Here is a 21481-nt window from a genome sequence, read left to right on the forward strand (position 1 = left end):
TGGCATCGTAATATCGTTAGTGAACATAAATATCTTAAAATTACTGTACTGCTGTTGCTTTTCCTTATACAAGACAAGGTGTAGTAATTCTCTGTTATTCTACGAAGTAGAACTGATTTTGTAGTCACACATTCTTAGCTATGCAAGTAAATACATTGCGTTACTAGTTGGTTAAATTCATGCAGAAAGATAACTATAAAACTTACGCAGTATTTTAATTGACGCAGTACTAGATTTTATTTTAAGGCACCATAACAGCCTTGCAAGGCAGTGAGAGCCTACGCTTATTTATACAAAGTTCGTGCTACTTCTTAAAATTAATATTAACTACTACAATCAGACTTTGGCACAGTCACGGTGTTTCGAGTTAAGGGCTTCCACAGTATTTTTTACCATCATTAAACGTTCAAGTGGATGGTTTGTTGGTTAAGTACTGGCTGCGTGCACTGCAGTGCCACATACTGTTCTAAAGAAGGAGGAGAGGAAGCAGGTAGGAAGGGACAGAGTTTATTAAAAGCCAATGCGCAGTGTGACTCTATGCCTTAGGATACTGATTGCCTGTTTGTTACCTAGGCACGGTAAAGGCACACCATGACCATTTCAGAAGTTAGCTGGTTAGCTACTGAGTACAAAAAAACAGCTCTGTAGAATTTATTCTTTTCTTAACCCCAAGAAATTAACTATGTTACATTTCTTTCATTGAACAAAGTGGTTTCTTCAAAACTACTTTGTAAAGGTGACAGTTTATCTAAATTTAGGAGTGATTAACTATTTTAATCAAGTATAATGTTGTAATCCAGTGACAGATTTAAACAAAAATACATTCAGTGTCATGCTGAAAAGGACGAAGCGCGTGAGGTTGTTAGAAATAGTTCTGAACGGCAGTTAAGGTAGAGGGAAGATCTGCCACTCCTCGCTTTGATTAACACGAGTAATACTGAAGTTGGGTAGTTAGATTTGACTACCGGCTGCTGGGGAGTTGGGTTAGGGCAGTTAGAAGCTGAATCTGACTCACTGATTTTTTAAAGCAGCGCTCTGTCCACTCCACTTTCAAGCATATTTCGTAGACTGCAGAAGTGTGCTAGTTTCTTCCTTTGTTTTCGCATTTTAAACTTTCCAGTAATCAAATGGTTCAAATGGCTCTGAGCACTTTGGGACTTAACTTCTGAGGTCATCAGTCCCCTAGAACTTAACACTACTTAAACCTAACTAACCTAAGGATGACCGCAGCTTGTGGTCGTGCGGTAGCGTTCTCGCTTCCCACGCTCGGGATCCCGGGTTCGATTCCCGGCGGGGTCAGGGATTTTCTCTGCCTCGTGATAACTGGGTGTTGTATGCTGTTCTTAGGTTAGTTAGGTTTAAGTAGTTCGAAGTTCTAGGGGACTGATGATCATAGATGTTAAGTCCCATAGTGCTCAGAGCCATTTTTTAACCTAAGGACGTCACACACATCCATGCCCGAGGCAGGATTCGAACCTGTGACTGTAGCGGTCGCACGGTTCCAGACTATAGCGACTAGAAGCGCTCGGCCACTCCGGCCGGCTCCACTAATCCAGAGTGATTCACTTATAAACATAATGACACAGTCTACAACGCAATACCAGTTGCCATTACTCAGTAACACCCATAAATCAAATATTATGTGTAAAATAAGGCATTTCCTTTATTAGTCGACAGTTGTCATCTAAATGATTACAACTATATGTACAAATATAACTTTTTGTTGTTAAAGTACGTATTTCTTGTTCTTTCCATGCGCTGAAAATAGTTTTGAACTTCTAGCAACAAGTAAGATATGGAAGTTCGGAAACCAGCTAGCAGTGCGGTTATAGTGCTCTTCCACTAGACGAAGCAGAACGGGGAACAAGGGGGAGGGGGTAATTCAGTTAAAATACACATGAATAGAACATTCCGTACTCGCACTGTAAGCAAACGACAACAGTGATCACGGGAATTATGTTTCTTGCATCTCGAGGCTATGCAGACTGGTCTCCAAACGACAAGCAAGACACCTGTCATATTATTTTATTTTAGTTTTAGGGAACTTCACAGCAAACATAAACATAGCCAAAGCCTTGCACACAAACAAAAATTACGCGAAGCGAAATGCAGTGTGAGGAGGGCTATGCGAGAGGCGTTCAATGAATTCGAAAGTAAAGTTCTATGTACTGACTTGGCAGAAAATCCTAAGAAATTTTGGTCCTATGTCAAAGCGGTAGGTGGATCAAAACAATATGTCCAGACACTCTGTGACCAAAATGGTACTGAAACAGAGGATGGCAGACTAAAGGCCGAAATACTAAATGTCTTCTTCCAAAGCTGTTTCACAGAGGAAGACTGCACTGTGCTTCCTTCTCTAGATTGTCGCACAGTTGACAAAATGGTAGATATCGAAATAGACGACAGAGGGATAGAGAAACAATTAAAATCGCTCAAAAGAGGAAAGGCCGCTGGTCCTGATGGGATACCAGTTGGATTTTACACAGAGTACGCGAAGGAACTTGCCCCCCTTCTTGCAGCGGTGTACCGTAGGTCTCTAGAAGAGCGAAGCGTTCCAAAGGATTGGAAAAGGGCACAGGTCATCGCCGTTTTCAAGAAGGGACGTCGAACAGATGTGCAGAACTATAGACCTATATCTCTAACGTCGATCAGTTGTAGAATTTTGGAACACGTATTATGTTCGAGTATAATGTCTTTTCTGGAGACTAGAAATCTACTCTGTAGGAATCAGCATGGGTTTCGAAAAAGACGGTCGTGTGAAACCCAGCTCGCGCTACTCGTCCACAAGACTCAGAGGGCCATAGACACGGGTTCACAGGTAGATGCCGTGTTTCTTGACTTCCGCAAAGCGTTTGACACAGTTCCCAACAGTCGTTTAATGAACAAAGTAAGAGCATACGGACTATCAGATCAATTGTGTGATTGGATTGAGGAGTTCCTAGATAACAGAACGCAGCATATCATTCTTAATGGAAGAAGTTTTCCGAAGTAAGAGTGATTTCAGGTGTGCCGCAGGGGAGTGTCGTAGGACCGTTGATATTCACAATATACATAAATGACCTGGTGGATGACATCGGAAGTTCACTGAGGATTTTGGCAGATGATGCTGTGGTGTATCGAGAGGTTGCAACAATGGAAAATTGTACTGAAATGCAGGAGGATCTGCACCGAATTGACGCATGGTGCACGGAATGGCAATTGAATTTCGATGTAGACAAGTGTAATGTGATGCTAATACATAGAAAGATAGGTCCCTTATCATTTAGCTACAAAATAGCAGGTCAGCAACTGGGAGTACGCATTAGGAGTGATTTAAAATGGAATGATCATATAAAGTTGATCGTCGGTAAAGCAGATGCCAGACTGAGATTCATTGGAAGAATCCTAAGGAAATGCAATCCGACAACAAAGGAAGTAGGTTACAGTACGCTTGTTCGCCCACTGCTTGAATACTGCTCAGCAGTGTGGGATCCGCACCAGATAGGGTTGATAAAAGAGATAGAGAAGATCTAACGGAGAGCAGCGCGCTTCGTTACAGGATCATTTAGTAATCGCGAAAGCGTTACGGAGATGCTAGATAAACTCCAGTGGAAGACTCTGCAGCAGAGACGCTCAGTAGCTCGGTACGGGCTTTTGTTAAATCTCCGAGAACATACCTTCACCGAAGAGTCAAGCAGTATATTGCTCCCTCCTATGTATATCTCGCGAAGAGACCATGAGGATAAAATCAGAGAGATTAGAGCCCACACAGAAGCATACCTACAATCCTTCTTTCCACGTACAATACGAGACTGGAATAGAAGGGAGAACCGATAGAGGTACTCAGGGTACCCTCCGCCACACACCGTCAGGTGGCTTGCGGAGTATGGTTGTAGATGTAGATAGATGTACTTATCCTGTGTTTGGGCCCAGCTAAATACATATACACAATACGCTCTCTCATATCTCATGACATGTCTTCCTATCGGAAGATCGTGTGCCAGTTTGCTAAAAACCAAAGGTGTTGTTGTGGAAAAACAGAAGTTACCAACATATTTTAGAAAATAAAACGAAAAACGATGTGAAACAGACTTGTCTTCTGCGTGCTCCAACAAACTAAGCGGTTCAAGCACCAGACACCCATTCACGAGATGTGGGCTTTAAATCTCCGCCCACGTATCAAATTTTACGTTTTTGATTGTTTCGCTAAAATCAAATGCCTGAATCAGTTGATTTCCGGAAACATTCCTTCTTTGTCAAGGTAATCTCACAACACTAGTATCAATTATAGCGACGAGGACAGTAAAACTCTATCTTCCTTCTTTCAGCTTTTTTCATGTTTTCAGAAATTAGAAATATCTGACTATGGCTACAATTTTCCTAATCTTTTTTGCCATTATTTAAGTAAATCGAAGTATTTTGCATCAAAATAGAGTGAAAAAAATACATTTTACACTACTGGCCATTAAAATTGTTACACCAAGAAGAAATGCAGATGATAAACGGGTATTCATTTGAAAAATATATTATACTACAACTGACTTGTGATTACATTTTTACGCAATTTGGGTGCATAGATCCTGAGAAGTCAGTACCCAGAACAACCACCTCTGGCCGTAATAACGGCCTTAATACGCCTGGGCATTGAGTCAAACAGAGCCTGGACTGCGTGTACAGGTCCATTCAGCTTCAACACGATACCACAGTTCATCAGGGGTAGTGACTGGCGTATTGTGACGAGCCAGTTGCTCGTCACCACTGACCAGACGCTTTCAGTTGGTGAGAGATCTGGACAATGTGCTGGCCAGGGCAGCAGTCGAACATTTTCTGTATCCAGAAAGGCCCGTACACGACCTACAACATGCGGTAGTGCATTACCCTGCTGAAATGTAGGGTTTCGCAGGGATTGAATGAAGGGTAGAGCCACGGGTAGTAACACATCTGAAATGTAACGTCCACTGTTCAAAGTGCCGTCAATGCGAACAAGAGGTGACCGAGACGTGTAACCCGTACCATCACGCCGGCTGATACGCCAATATGGCGATGACGAATACACGCTGCCAATGTGCGTTCACCGCGATGGCGCCAAACACAGATGCGACCATCATGATGCTGTAAACAGAAGCTGGGTGCATCTGAAAAATTGACGTTTTGCCATTCGTGCACCCAAGTTCGTAACTGAGTAACCGTAGCCATGGTCTCTGAACTGATAGTCCATGCTGCTGCAAACGCCGTCGAACTGTTCGTGCAGATGGTTATTGTCTTGCAAACGTCCCCATCTGTTGACTCAGAGATCGAGGCGTGGCTGCACGATCCGTTACAGCCATGCGGATAAGATGCCTGACATCTCGACTGATAGCGATACGAGGCCGATGGGATCCAGCACGGCGTTCCGTATTACGCTCCTGAACCCACCGATTCCATATTCAGCTAACAGTCATTGGATCTCGACCAACCCTTTATCAAAGTCGGAAACGTGATGGTACGTATGTCTCCTCCTTTACACGAGGATCACAACAATGTTTCACCACGCAACGCCGGTCAGCTGCTGTTTGTGTATGATTAATCAGTTGGAAACTTTCCTCATGTCAGCACGTTCTAGGTGCCGCCACCGGCGCCAACCTTATGTGAATGCTCTGAAAAGCTAATCATTTGCATATCACAGCATCTTCTTCCTGTCGGTTAAATTTAGAGTCTGTAGCGCGTCATCTTTATGGTGTAGCAATTTTAATGGCCAGTAGTGTAATTCTAAACTGCCGCATATAGTATAAAAGGAGTAGAATCACAGTTCTTTCTCTTACACCGTGAGAAAACAGGCGTTACAGACACGTTTTTGTGAAGACCTTCTGGTCGGTCTAACAATGTAAAACAAAACGAACGTCTGCGAAAACATTTAAAATAACATTGTTGCCAGGCTCTTTGAGTTGGACGCCACTTCAGCGGTTTTCGTGTGCCTCAACCAGCGGCATCCGGTACTCCTCGGACGGTGATCGTCCATCCAAGTACTAACCGGGACCTACGTTGCTTAATTTCGTGCTCAGGCGGGAACCGATGTTACCAACGTGGTAGCGCCACTGGCTGCGAAATCACTTTCTAATTAATGATGGATGGCTCGCCTCTCACTCTAGACCATCGAATAAGGAAGATGTTTGAGAAAAAGGACAATTAGAGGCTTATCTATCGTCCAATTAGAAATCTGGGGTCAGATTAATGAGCAGCACAAAGCTGACGTGGTAATGTGTCCCCCTTAATGAACCATTCGGATGTTTGCCCGAGACCAATTAAGGAAACCAATGCCAGTATAAACGAGGGTAGCCGAAGCGTTGTTAGTTACATACGCAAGCGATCTAGCGGATACAAAGTAACCCTATGACGCTGGACACAAACGACGCAATTCAGTACCGGGAGGTGAAATCGTTAGACACCTGTCACGGAATGCAGAAGCAGATAATCAGCGAAGTCTGACAGTTGGTTACAAACATGACTAAATTCCTCCAAGATAGACTTTGCGTTTTGTCACGGTGCGGTCTCACTCTGAGAGGTTTAGCAATCATTTTTCCCCGCATAGCTTGCACAAATCCAATAGGAAAGCATGGAATACACGCTGGTAAACTATGTATATGGGTGTCGGTTTGGAAGCAATAGGTGATCTATTATTAGAGCCAATGTTAGACAGAGCTGATAGAGACACGGAAGAAACCACCGAAATAGATGTACAGGGCGCACCATTTCTCTGGACCACTTCAACTAACTTTTTGCCCAGAAGCAAAATAAAACAAAAGGCATCAAGGATATGTGGTTTACCTACCAGAAGAATGTTAACCAGCATTGTCGTGTCACTAGGGCCTCCCGTCGGATAGACCGTTCGCCGGGTGAAATCTTTCAATTTGACGCCACTTCGGCCACTTGCGCGTCCATGGGGATGAAATGATGGTGATTAGGACAACACAACACCCAGTCCATGAACGGAGAAAATTTACGACCCAGCCGGGAATCGAATCCGGGCCCTTAGGATTGACTTACTGTCGCGCTGACCATTCAGCTACGAGAGGCGGACTGCCTTTCTGCTAACTTGGTTCATTACGAATATATCGACAGCAGTACGCCTTTATTAAATACCACCCTCAATTTTTTTCTGTGTAATATACTTCCTCGCCTGAAACCCTGTTCACAGTACACATGACGTTATTAAAAACGTATCACAAAACTGACATTGATTCTCTATGACCAACTTCAGCTGAAGGTCTGTGCGAGCACAAAGACGCTTGACTGAATAACTGGTGTGCATTTTCCTTGTGTTCTCATTTGTGTACTACCAGCTCCAGAGAGTGCACGAGTTACGTGACAGTGGGCAGCTGCCCAATGTGTGTCTGCACAGTACGGGAGAGTCAGTTTTGTGCCACGTTTTCCAAGACGTCGTATTTACGTGAATTGTAGACTACAATGTGCCACGTGTTTGGGCAGCTCTCAAGGACAGCAAGTGTACTACCGAACGAAAAACAGAGGGTGCTATTTAAAAAAGACGTCCTGCTGCTCGTAACTTTCTAACGAGCGAAGGTAAAAGAAAGGAAATCTTGTTGGTTAATGTTCCTTTACTAGCCAAACAACACTGGAGTGGCATATTTTTTAAATTTGTTTCTAGAGAAAAATTAATGTGAGTTGATCAACATAAATGAGACATCCCGCATTTCAAAACTATTAAAATCTTTGAAGGAAATGCTATCTAACGATTACTCGGATCGGTGTGTAGAGCCTATAATTCTGAAGAGAGCATCCGACATTCGGAAGAACATCGCCCATAAACTCCCAGAGATGTCAAAGGCAGACATGTGTGATAAAGTATCGCACGATCAGCGTGGCAGCTCATGCATCCAAGTTACTGACAAGAACAGTGTAAACAAGTATAAAAAATGGCAACAGAGCATCACTTTAGGAGAGATTAAGGCAGCAGAGGAGTAGTTCTGACGTTGCGTCTGATACTGAATGCAAGACTTAAGAGAAATCTAGAGACATTCAAAGAATGTCAACCTACAGTGTTCCACAACGTAAAATTTTTTAAGATGTTGGTAATTCCCAGAAATCCGTAATTTTTCCCGAGAGCATCTAGCTTTACTGTATGGTTAAATGATGATGGAGTCCTCTTGGGTAAAAAATTCCGGATGTAAAATAGTCCCCCATTCGGATCTCCGGGCGGGGACTACTCAGGACGACGTTGTTATCAGGAGAAAGAAAACTGGCGTCCTACGGATCGGAGCGTGGAATGTCAGATCCCTTAATCGGACAGGTAGGCTAGAAAATTTAAAAAGGGGAATGTTAGATATAGTGGGAATTAGTGAAGTTCGTTGGCAGGAGGAACAGGCTCCTGGTCAGGTGAATGGGTTATAAATACAAAATCAAACAGGGGTAATGCAGGATTAGGTTTAATAATGAATAGGAAAATAGGAATGCGGGTAAGCTACTACAAACAGCACAGTGAACGTATTATTGTGGAGAAAACACATACGAAGCCCATGACTACCATAGTAGTATAATTTTATATGCCAACTAGCTCCGCAGATGACGAAGAGACTGAAGAAATGTGTGATGAGATAAAAGAAATTTATTCAGATAGTGACGGGAGACGAAAATTTAATAGTCATGGCTGATTGGAACTCGGTAGTAGGAAAAGGAAGAGAATGAAACGTAGTAGGTGAATATGGAATGGGAGTAAGGAATGAAAGAGGAAGCCGCCTGGTGGAATTTTGCACAGAACATAACTTAATCATAGCTAAAACGTGGTTCAAGAATCATGAAAGAAGGTTGTATACATGGAAGAAGCCTGGAGATACTGGAAGGCCTCACATTATGTAATGGTAAGACACAGATTCAGAAACCAAGTTTTAAATTGTATGATACTTCCACGAGCAGGTGTGGACTTTGACCACAATCCATTGGTTATGAACTGTAGATTAAAACTGAAGGAACTGCAAACTGGCGGGAATTTGAGGAGATGGGACCTGGATAAACTGACTAAACCAGAGTTTGTAGAGAGTTTCAGGGAGAGCATTAGCGACCGATTGACAAGAATGGGGGAAATAAACACAGCAGAAGAATAATGGGTAGCTTTGAGAGATCAAGTAGGTAAAAAGAAGAGAATAATAGAAATCCTTGGGTAACAGAAGAGATACTGAATTATTGATATTGAGATATTGATATTGAAATATTCATTATTGATATTGATATATTGAATTTAATTGATGAAAGGAAACAAACGCAGCAAAAACAGTAAAAATGCAGTACATGAAGCAGGCAAAAAGGAATACAAACGTCTCAAAAATGACATAGATAGGAAGTGCAAAATGGCTAAGCAGAGATGGCTAGAGGACAAATGTAAGGATGTAGAGGCGCATATCACTAGGGGCAAGATAGATACTGCCTACAGGAAAGTTAAAGAGACCTTTGGAGAACAGAGAGCCACTTGTATGAATATCAAGAGCTCAGATGGAAACCCAGTTCATAGCAAAGCAGGGAAAGCAGAAAGGTGGAAGAAGTATATAGAGGATCTATAGAAGGGCGATGTTCTTGAGGACAAATAATGAAGAGAATGTAGATGGAGATGAAATAGGAGATACGATACTGCGTGCAGAGTTTGACAGAACACTGAAAGACCTGAGTCGAAACGAGGCCCTGAGAGTAGATAACATTCCATTAAAACTACTGACGGCCTTCGGAGAGCCAGTCCTGACAAAACTCTACCATCTGGGGAGCAAGATGTACGAGACAGGCGAAATACCCTCAGAATTCAAGAAGAATTAATGTCAATCCCAAAGAAAGCAGGTGTTGACAGATGTGTAAATTACCGAATTATCAGTCTAATAAGCCACGGCTGCAAAATACTAACACGAATTCTTTACAGACGAATGGAAAAACTAGTAGAAGCCGACCTCGGGGGAGATCAGTCTGGATTCCGTAGAAATGTTGGAACACGACAGGCAATACTTACTCTACGACTTATCTTCGAAAATAGATTAAGGAAAGGTAAACCTACGTTACTAGCATTTGTAGACTTAGAGAAAGCTTTTGACAATGTTGACTGGAATACTCTCTTTCAAATTCGGAAGGTGACAGGGGTAAAAAAACAGGGAGCGAAAGACTATTTAAAATTTGTACAGAAACCAGAAGGCAGTTATGAGAGACGAGGGGCATGAAAGGAAAGCAGTGGTTGGGAAGGGAGTGAGACAGGGTTGAAGCCTATCCCCGATGTCATTGAATCTGTATATATTGAGCAGGCAGTAAAGGAAAGAAAAGAAAAATTCGGAGTGGGAATTAAAATCCGTGGAGAAGAAATAAAAACTTAGAGGTTCGCCAATGACAATGTAATTCTGTCAGAGACGGCAAAGGACCTGGAGGAGCAGTTGAATGGAATGGACAGTGTCTTGAAAGGAGGATACAAGATGAACATCAATAATAACGAAACGAGGTTAATGGAATGTAGTGGAATTAAATCGGGTGGTGCTGCGGGAATGAGATTAGGAAATGAGACGCTTAAAGTAGTAAATGAATTTTGCTATTTGGGGAGCAAAATAACTAATGATGGTCGAAGTAGAGAGGATATAAAATGTAGACTGGCAATGGCAAGGAAAGCGTTTCCGAAGAAGAGAAATTTTTTAACATCGAGTATAGATTCAAGTGTCAGGAAGTCATTTCTGAAAGTATTTGTATGGAGTGTAGTCATGTATGGAAGTGGAACATTGACGATAAATAGTTTAGACAAGAAAAGAATAGAAGCATCACAAATTTAGCATTGGAGGGCTGCGTGGAGGGTAAAAATCGTAGAGGGAGACCAAGAGATGAATACACTAAGCAAATTCAGAAGGATGTAGGCTGCAGTACGCACTTGGAGATGAAGAAGCTTGCACAGGATAGAGCAGCATGGAGAGCTGCATCAAACCAGTCTCAGGACTGAAGACCATAACAACAACAACATATTGAAAGACGCGTAATATGCAGTAAGTTTATACAGGGTGCTAAACGGTAAGTGTTTACAGCGTACAACAGTGGTGCAGGGGGAGTCGGGGCGAACGGTTTGACACGTGGGGCACGGGCCTGCCTCGTGGTCCGTTAGTCAGGTAGGGCAGCAGTCGGCCTCAAAGTCATCAGAAGCCGACTGAGCTGCAGGCTACGCGCGCCGTTCGGTATTTTCATTATCTGCTCTATAAGGAAACATGATATCCACTACGAACAGCCAAAGCTTAGTATGGTTCCGAAAGGAGTCCATTTCAGTGACTGTAAGATTTTTAATGCCCTTCCTTCAAGGATTAAGTGTTTGGTAGACGATGATCTCTTGTTTAAAAAAACCTTAAGGCAGTTCCTATTGCAAGGATCATTTTATACAATAGAAGAGTTCCTTAACTACAGTGTTTAACTTTTCTTGTATTGTAAATTGCAAATGTATGCCCAAATTTGTATTTGTAATACCGAATATTTTTATTGTAAACATATATTTTGCAATATTTCTTTCTCTGGCACTTGTTATTTTGTAATATTTATCTATCTCTAAAATGTATGTTTTGCAGTGGGACCTAAGTTACTGTTTATTGTTTTTGTTTTGTAATCTATTTATCTCTAAAATGTATTTTTTGTAGTGTGACCTAAGTTACTGTTTACTGTTTTTGTTTTGTTTTATGTATTACCATAAATTCTGGCCAAAAGCTTGTAAACTTGACACGTTTCATATCCTGTGACAAGTGTCACAACATGGATCACCGAAAGAAGAGATTAATAAAAAAAAAAATTTCTTACGCTTGTTCTTCTGTTTCCTTAACATTACTAAATTGATATTTCCGTGGTGTAATGAAAAAAAAGGAATTTGTAAACGTTATACAGAAATTAATTACGTTTACAGCAATATCTAAAATTAAGCGTTTCAAGCACTGTAGTTTTGTAGTAAGAAGGCCAGACAAATAAAACGATTTAATTGGTAATGTTATTTTGTTAAAATTCACAACATTTTGATGTTGAATTTACACAAAAATTGAATTTTAAGTTTTCTAAGTGCAAGAATAAGGGGTTTTTAATATTCAGTTTCACCTGAAACTCGCGCAGCGTTCATGTGCTGGAGTTCGGTGGTTTTATAGTCCAGTCCGAAGTTCTTTCCCAGCTTGCCACACCACAAGGCTCGACTATCGATATGTTCGTCCCGACTTCTCGAACACCACTGTGTTACATTGAAAACGTTATTGATTGCAGCCTGTACATAATAGGAACAGAAGACAAAGTGCTGAGATCAGACGAGGTAGCCTTGTTTCTGTTTTGCTGTACGATCTACTTATCGAAGGAGCAATGAAGAAAATGAAAGAAGGGTTGAGAAGTGCGCGTGAAACTCGGGGTGGAAGAACGTCAGTGATTAGATTCGTAGACGACGTTGTTAGAGTGAGTGAAAATGAGGAAGAATTACAGGGTCTGTTGAAAGGAATTAACAGAGAAACACAGAATACAGACTGAGAGAAGTCCAAAAAGAAAGTGGAAAGTGCGTGGCAGAAATGAAAGTAGAGGTAAATTTAGTATGGACAGCGGGGCCAACTGAAGGACGTCTGCTATATTGAAAGCAAAAAACGCTTTATTGAAGAAGCACTGAGAATATAAAAAGCAGAAGAGAAGAGGTAATGGGGACGTTCATCGTCCAATAGTCCAATAGTATTAAACGTAAGCCTTAATTAGAGTAAGGAAAGTTCCTGGTAATTGGTGTGCGGAGCGAAGCACTGCAGGGAAGCGAATCGTGAACGATTTGAAAGTCAGTTGACATCTGTTTAGAACGACGGGGGAAATTAAGTGGAATGATGGGAAAGATGTTGGTTGTCTAGAGAATCTGTGAGCGAAGAAACATGTGGAAAGACTAATTAGAAGAAAAAGCAGGGTCACAGGACCAGCCTTAAGACGACAAGGAATGCCTTCCCATACTGGTTACTTCAGAATGACGCTCTACAACACAGGTTTCATAATGATCGTGAGTATAAAGCTACAGAACTTGGAAATGTGAAAGGATATAGTGATGTTTGAAAGACTACCTGAAGGAGACGATATGTTACTGGGAGCAAGTAGCGACAAGCTGAAACTCCGACGGTCTGTGCGGAGTATTCAGATCTACATCTACATCTACATTTATACTCCGCAAGCCACCCAACAGCGTGTGGTGGAGGGCACTTTATGTCTCACTGTCATTACCTCCCTTTCCTGTTCCAGTCGCGTATGATTCGCGGGAAGAACGACTGCCGGAAAGCGTCCGTGAGCGCTCGAATCTCTCTAATTTTACATTCGTGATCTCCTCGGGAGTTATAAGTAGGGGGAAGCAATATATTCAATACCTCATCCAACGCACCCTCTCGAAACCTGGGCAGCAAGCTACACCGCGTTGCAGAGCGCCTCTCTTACAGAGTCTGCCACTTGAGTTTGCTAAACATCACCGTAACGCTATCACGCTTACCAAATAACCCTGTGACGAAACACGCCGCTCTTCTTTGAATCTTCTCTATCTCCTCCGTCAACCGGACCTGGTACGGATCCCACACTGATGAGCAATACTCAAGTATAGGTCGAACGAGTCTTTCGTAAGCCACCTCTTTTGTTGATGGACTACATTTTCTAAGGACTCTCCCAATGAATCTCGACCTGGCACCCGCCTTACCAACAATTAATTTTATATGATCATTCCACTTCAAATCGTTCCGTACGCATACTCCCAGACATTTTACAGAAGTAACTGCTACCAGTGTTTGTTCTGCTATCATATAATCATACAATAAAGGATCCTTCTTTCTATGTATTCGCAATACATTAGACTTGTCTACGTTAAGGGTCAGTTGCCACTCCCTGCACCAAGTGCCAATCTACTGCAGATCTTCCTGCATTTCGCTGCAATTTTCTAATGCTGCAACTTCTCTGTATACTACAGCATCATCCGCGAAAAGCCGCACGGAACTTCCGACACTGTCTACGAGGACATTTATATATATTGTGAAAAGCAATGATCCCATAACACCCCCATGTGGCACGCGAGAGGTTACTTTAATGTCTGTAGACGTCTCTCCATTGAGAACAACATGTTGTGTTCTGTTTGCTAAATACTCTTCAATCCAGCCACACAGTTTGTCTGATATTCCGTAGGCTTTTACTTTGTTTATCAGGCGACAATGCGGAACTGTATCGAACGCCTTCCGGAAGCCAAAGAAAATCGCATCTACCTGGGAGCCTGTATCTATTATTTTCTGGGTCTCATGAACAAATCAAGCGCTGTTTCCGGAATCCATGTTGATTCCTACAGAGTAGATTCTGGGTTTCCAGAAATGATATGATACGCGAGCTAAAAACATGTTCTAAAATTCTACAACAGATCGATGTCAGAGATATAAGCCTATAGTTTTGCGCATCTGCTCGGCGATTACCTGTGCTCTTTTCCAATCATTTGGAACCTTCCGTTCCTCTAGCGACTTGCGGAACACGGCTGTTAGAAGGGGGCCAAGTACGTTGGAGCTCCTCACGTAGGGGATACTTCTGTATAAAGGAAGTCGCATGTAGTGCGGTACTTACGGTGACGTGGTGGCCCAGCAGCTGCGTCACGCACTCCTCTGCGCGCGTTACACGTCGGGAGAAAGCTCTCCGTCCGCTCCTCAGGCGGACTGTCGGGAGTACATTCTGGTCGCAGTGCGAACTCGAGCGACCTACAGCGTACACAGATCGACGTAGGTTCTGTTGACCCGCCTTTGAAACTGTCAGCTGCGCCGCCTCTTTCACTACCGAGTCAGTCGTAATACACGGAGGTCTCTTCTGCCGGCGTGTGCCTTTTGCAACAGGTAGCGCTACTCGCTGGTCGCCTCACAGATCACTCTCTACTGCACTCCAGTCACTTGACAGAGGTGTCCGTGGGACAGCGACGCGCAGACACTGTACTCGGCAGCGCCCGCGCAGGTGGCGGCTCGGCATCTCCTGCCGCTGTGAGGGATCCAAGCCGCTGCCGCCTCCGTCTCGCGTGCGGCTGCTGGGGCGGCGCGCGCAGCACTGCACGCCGGCGCCCGCCTGCTTGGGGCAGGTCGGGCCCCCGGCGTGACGTACAGCCGCCGGGGTGGGGGCAGACGTCGGGGCGCTGCGGCGACGACCTGTCGGCGGACCTTCCAAAAACAAGTCTGTACCGACAAGACGTTGCGATGCTGAAGCACGTCTACACGGGCTATTGTTGTTGTGGTCTTCAGTCCTGAGACTGGTTTGATGCAGCTCTCCATGCTACTCTATCCTGTGCAAGCTGCTTGTTGTTGTGGTCTTCAGTCCCGAGACTGGTTTGATGCAGCTCTCCATGCTACTCTATCCTGTGCAAGCTGCTTGTTGTTGTGGTCTTCAGTCCCGAGACTGGTTTGATGCAGCTCTCCATGCTACTCTATCCTGTTCAAGCTTCTTCATCTCCCGGTACTTACTGCTACCTACATCCTTCTGAATCTGCTTAAGGTATTCATTTCTTGGCCTTACTCTACGATTTTTACCCTCCATGCTACCCCCCCCCCCCCCCCACCAATACCAAATTTGTGATCCTTTCTTGATGCCTCAGTATATGCCCTACCAACCGATTCCTTCTTCTTGTCAAGTTGAGCCACAAACTCCTCTTCTGCCCAATTCTATTCAATACCTCATCATTAGTTATGTGATTAAACCAACTAATCTTCAGCATTCTTCTATACTATTACATTTAAAACGCTTCTCTTCTCTTCTTGTCCAAACTATTTATCGTCCATGTGTCATTCCAATACATGGCTACACTCCATACAAATACTTTCAGAAACGACTTCCTGGCACTTAAATCTATACTCGATGTTAACAAATTTCTCTTCTTCAGAAACGCTTTCCTTGCCATTGCCAGTCTACATTTTATATCCTCTCTACTTCGACCATCATCAGTTATTTTGCCCCTCTAACAACCCTACCACAACAAAGACAATGATTGTGGCGTTTCTCACGCTGCTAAATGCTGCATTTTCGGGCGACAACAATGTTATTATGTGGCAGGTGTCATTAGAGCACACTTAATAAAGCCATTTCATGTAATAATGAATAAACTAGGCACTCATCTTTTCGTGTTACCCACGCTGGTCTCGTTCTAAAATCACGGTTCAATCGTCGAAAATCTAGGTGGTGATGATTCCAAGCTCGGATGTAAAAATGGCTCTGAGCACTATGGGACACTATGGGACTTAACATCTGAGGTCATCAGTCCCCTAGAACTTAGAACTACTTAAACCTAACTAACCTAAGGACATCACATATATCCATGCTCGAGGCAGGATACGAACCTGCGACCGTAGCGGCCACGCGGTTCCAGACTGAAGCGCCTAGAACCGCACGGCTACACCAGCCGGCAGCTCGGATGCAAAGCGGCCTAGGTTTTATTCTGCGATATTCAAAAGTTTTGTAGATGCGCTTCACCAACCATAATCAGCACTCCGAATTTCAGGTACACTTCCTTTTTATTGCTTTTGTTGCAGTATCACGTAACACAAAAACATCACTTCGCAATAAAAAACATACTTGAAAACATCTTCCTCACTATTATAGTTCACATTTTAGAAGCTGGCTACAATTTGCGTCTGTCCAACATGACGTCCTAGACTTAACCTTTTCAACTTCCTACTCTCTAACAACTAATAATCGCTTGCGCGTCCAAATCTCAGAGTAACAAGTACGTCAAAGACCATAGTGACAAAAGAAAGAATACACATAAGAATAATATCATTGCAATACAAACATATCGATGTAGAAAAGTACCTTTACATTAATGAAATCAAATCTGAATGTTGTCTCAAAAATATGTCAACTACTTTACAGAAATACAGTAGAATATTGCAGGTATCGAGAGGTTCAGGTGAGAAACCATAATGGTTACGTAATTCAAGTACCGTTACACCCCCCAAATAGCAAAACTCCTTTACTACTTTAAGTGTCTCACTTCCTAATCTAATACCCTCGGCATCACCCAATTTAATTCGACTACATTCCATTATCCTCGTTTTGCTTTTGTTCAAAAATTGGTTCAAATGGCTCTGAGCATTATGGGACTCAACTTCTGAGGTCATTAGTCCCCTAGAACTTAGAACTACTTAAACCTAACTAACCTAAGGGCGTCACACACATCCATGCCCGACGTAGGGTTCGAACCTGCGACAGTAGCGGTCTCACGGTTCCAAACTGCAGCGCCAAGAACCGCACGGCCACTTCGGCCGGCTACTTTTGTTGATGTTCATCTATATCCTCCTTTCAAGACACTGTCCATTCCGTTCAACTGCTCTTCCAGGTCCTTTGCTGTCTCTAACAGAATTACAATCTCATCGGCGAACCTCAAAGTTATTACTTCTTCTCCATGGATTTTAATGCCTACTCCGAAATCTTCTTTTCTTTCCTTTACTGCTTGCTCAATATATACAGATTGAATAACATCGGGGATAGGCTAAAACCCTGTCTCACTCCCTTCCAGACGACTGCTTCCCTTTCATGCTCCTCGACTCTTATAACTGCCATCTGGTTTCTGTACAAATTGTAAACAGCCTTTCGCTCCCTGTATTTCCCCCTGCCACCTTTAGAATTTGAAAGAGAGTATTCCAGTCATCATTGTCAAAAGCTTTCTCTAAGTCTACAAATGCTACAAACGTAGGTCAGCCTTTCCTCAATCTTTCTTCTAAGATAAGTCGTAAGATCAGTATTGCCTCACGTGTTGCAACATTTCTACGGAATCCAGACTGATCTCCCCCGAGGTCGGCTTCTACCAGTTTTTCCATTCGTCTGTAAAGAATTCATATTAGTATTTTGCAGCCGTTGCTTATTAAACTGGTAGTTTGCTAATTTTCGCATCTGTCAACACATGCTTTGTTTGGGATTTTGAATTAGTATATACTTATTGAAGTCTGAGGGTATTTCGCCTGTCTCAGACATCTTGCTCACCAGATGCTAGAGTTTAGTCAGGACTGGCTCTTCCAAGGCCGTCAGTAGTTCTAATGGAATGTTGTCTACACCCGGGGCCCTGTTTCGACTCAGGTCTTTCAGTGCTCTGTCAGACTCTTCACACAGTGTCGAATCTCCCATTTCATCTTCATCCTCTTCCACTTCCATAATACTGTCCTCAATTACATCGCCCTTATATAGACCCTCTATATACTCCTTCCACCTTTCTACTTTCCCTTCTTTGCTTAGAACTGGTTTTCCGTCTGAGCTCTTGATATGCGTACAAGTGGCTCTCTTTTCTCGAAAGGTCTCTTTAATTTTCCTGGAGGCAGTATCTATCTTACCCCTAGTGAGACAAACCTCTACATCCTTACATTTGTCCTCTAGCCATCCCTGCTTAGCCATTTTGCACTTCCTGTCGATCTCATTTTTGAGGCGTTTTTTTCCTTTTGCCTGCTTCATGTACTGCATTTTTATATTTTCTCCTTTCATCAATTAAATTTAGTATTTCTTTTGTTACCCAAGAATTTCTACTAGCCCTCGTCTTTTTAGCTACTTGATCCTCTGCTGCCTTCACTACATCATCCCTCAAAGCTACCCATTCTTCTTCTACTGTATTTCTTTCCCCAATTCCTGTCAATTGTTCCCTTATGCTCTCCCTGAAACTCTGTACAACCTTTGGTTGTTTCAATTTATCCAGGTCTCATACCGTAAAATTCCCACCTTTTTGCAGTTTCTTCAGTTTTAATCTACAGTTCATAACCAATAGATTGTGGTCAGAGTCGACATCTGCCCCTGGAAATGTCTTACAATTTAACACCTGGTAGTTAAACCTCTGTCTTACCCTTATATAATCTATCTGATACCTTCTAGTATCTCCGGGATTCTACCATGCATACAATCTTCTTTAAGGATTCTTGAACCAAGTGTTAGCTTTGATTAAGTTATAATCTGTGCAAAATTCTACCATATCTTACCCCCAATCCATATTCACCTTCTATGTTTCCTTCTCTCCCTTTTCCTACTCTCGAATTCCAGTCTCCCGTGACTATTAAATTTTCGTCTCCATTTACTACCTGAATAATTTCTTTTATTTCCTCATACATTTCATCAATGTCTTCATCATCTGCAGAGCTAGTTGGCATATAAACTGATACTACCGTAGTAGGCGTCGGCTTCGTGTCTATCTTGGCCACAATAATCCGTTCACTATGTTGTCTACACGGGACTTAAGAACTGCGTAGTGCCGGCTCTATATTATTCGGCAACATTGCAGCCTCTGCCATATGTACGGCGACCTTGCCGCCCCTGTTAACCGCCAATATTTGTGACAATACATTTTCGGGCCACCCTGCGGCCACGAAGCGAGATACTGCAAGTGAGTGCGGCCCCTTTGCGTTTCCATTCCACAAGGTAAAATGTTAGCAAGAAAAAGAGAAATTGGGCCTTGTGGATAAGGCCTTTCCTAAGTTATACAACTAATTTTGAAATTTTAAGTAGTGAATTCGTACCGAATACATATCTTAAGCAGAACGACGAACCACAATTTTGAATACATCGTAAAAAAAAATCATTCGTCCGACAATAGATAAGACCGCTACCGTTCTCAGATTATGTGTTCGCCAATTACATCTAGACTGAGCATCATCCAACAGTTTTTGGCTATTGGTTATTCATTCAGAACTTTAATGTACCGGGTGATCAAAAAGCCAGTATAAATTTGAAAACTGAATAAATCACAGAATAATGTAGATAGAGAGGTACAGATTGACACCAATGCTTGAAATGACATGGGGTTTTATTAGAACCAAGAAAACACAAAAATTCAAAAAATGTCCAACAGATGGCGCTTTATCTGATCAGAATAGCAATAATTAGCATAACAAAGTAAGACAAAGCAAAGATGATGTTCTTTACAGGAAATGCGCAATATGTCCACCATCATTCCTCAACAATAGCTGTAGTCGAGGAATAATGTTATGAATAGCACTGTAAAGCATGTCCGGAGTTATGGTGGGGCATTGGCGTCGGATGTTGTCTTTCAGCATCCCTAGAGATGTTGGTCGGTCACGATACACTTGCGACTCCAGGTAACCCCAAAGCCAATGATCGCACGGACTGAGGTCTGGGGACCTGGGAGGCCAAGCATGACGAAAGTGGCGGCTGAGCACACGATCATCACCAAACGACTCTCGCAGGAGATCTTTCACGCGTCTAGCAATATGGGGTGGAGCGCCATCCTGCATAAACGTCGGACGTTCCAGCAGGTGTTTATCAGCCAGGCTGGGGATGATGCGATTCTGTAACATATCGGCGTACCTCTCACCCGTCACGATAGCAGTTACAAAACCAGACTCACGCATTTCCTCGAAGAAAAAAGGCCCGATAACGGTATGTGGTAAATCCAACCCATACCGTGACTTTCTCCTAGTGCAGTGGAGATTCAACGACAGTTCTAGGATTTTCGGTAGCCCAAATTCTGCAGTTGTCGGCGTTGACAGACCCTCGGAGCGTGAAATGAGCTTCTTCGGTTCACAACACGTTACTCAACCAATCGTCATTTTCCGATATCTTTTGAAACGCACACGCCGCAAATGCCCTCCGCTTCACTAAATCGCTAGGTAACAGTTCATGTTGCCGATGGATTTTGCACGAATAGCATCGGAGGATACGCCTAAGTGACAACCAAACAGTAGTGTATGGAATGCCGGTGCGACGTGCGACTGCACGAACGCTGTTTTCTCCATGCATAGACAAACCCGCTACAATCTCCACTTCTTCCTGAACTGTCTCAGCAACATTACGCCTTGTGCTCGATCGGCCACCTCGGGGTCTATCGTCTAAACAACCCGTGGCTTCGAACTTCGAAATCATTCCCACCACAACTGCATTTGTCAACGGACCATTACCCGTTCGAATTCCCTTCCTACGGCGATAGGATCGTAACGCTGAACTAGCAAATTCCCCATTCTGATAATACAGCTTCACTAAAATCGCCTTTTCAGATAACGTCAACATGCTGCGACTGCTGGCGCATCTGATTCTCTCTCTCATTACAGCTCCTTTTATACACGATTGTCATGCGCAGTCACTGACGTTTTGCTGTCCAGCGCCATCTGTAGGACATTTTGTGAACATTTTTTTTTGTTCTAATAAAACCCCATGTCATTACAAGCATGTGTGTCGATTTTTACTTCTCTATCTACATTATTTCGTTTCCAAATTTACACTGACTTTTTGATCACCCGGTATACTACATTTCTCACCGATATGCCTGTCGGTACAGGCTTCTGCAACGCTTTGCTGCAGAGACTCGAGGAATTCAATAATGTAACTGAAATGACAATTAAATGTTTATGCCAATATTTTATAGAGGAAAAATAGTCTGAGCACCACTAATTTCGTAGATGTGATATATCTACGACCAAAATTACGGAACGTGAAAAGTAACACATACAAGCACAGTTAAAAAAAAATTAAAAATAAAGCACTTTGCAAATTGCTGCACGTGAACCACACATGATAAAGCTTAAAACAGTTATGTCTT

General features: G+C 42.9%; 1 protein-coding gene across 1 annotated transcript in view; it reads right to left on the minus strand.

Moving 5' to 3' along the window:
• LOC126278916 (uncharacterized) overlaps positions 1-14968 on the minus strand; it is a 248837-nt gene extending 233869 nt beyond the window's left edge. Inside the window, exon 1 of the mRNA XM_049979191.1 lies at positions 14545-14968. The gene's annotated coding sequence lies outside the window, so the exon portion shown is untranslated. The remainder of the gene's footprint in view (positions 1-14544) is intronic.
• Positions 14969-21481: the final 6513 nt, after the last annotated feature.

The sequence above is a fragment of the Schistocerca gregaria genome, chromosome 6, assembly GCF_023897955.1.
Source record: "Schistocerca gregaria isolate iqSchGreg1 chromosome 6, iqSchGreg1.2, whole genome shotgun sequence".
Lineage (NCBI taxonomy): Eukaryota > Metazoa > Arthropoda > Insecta > Orthoptera > Acrididae > Schistocerca > Schistocerca gregaria.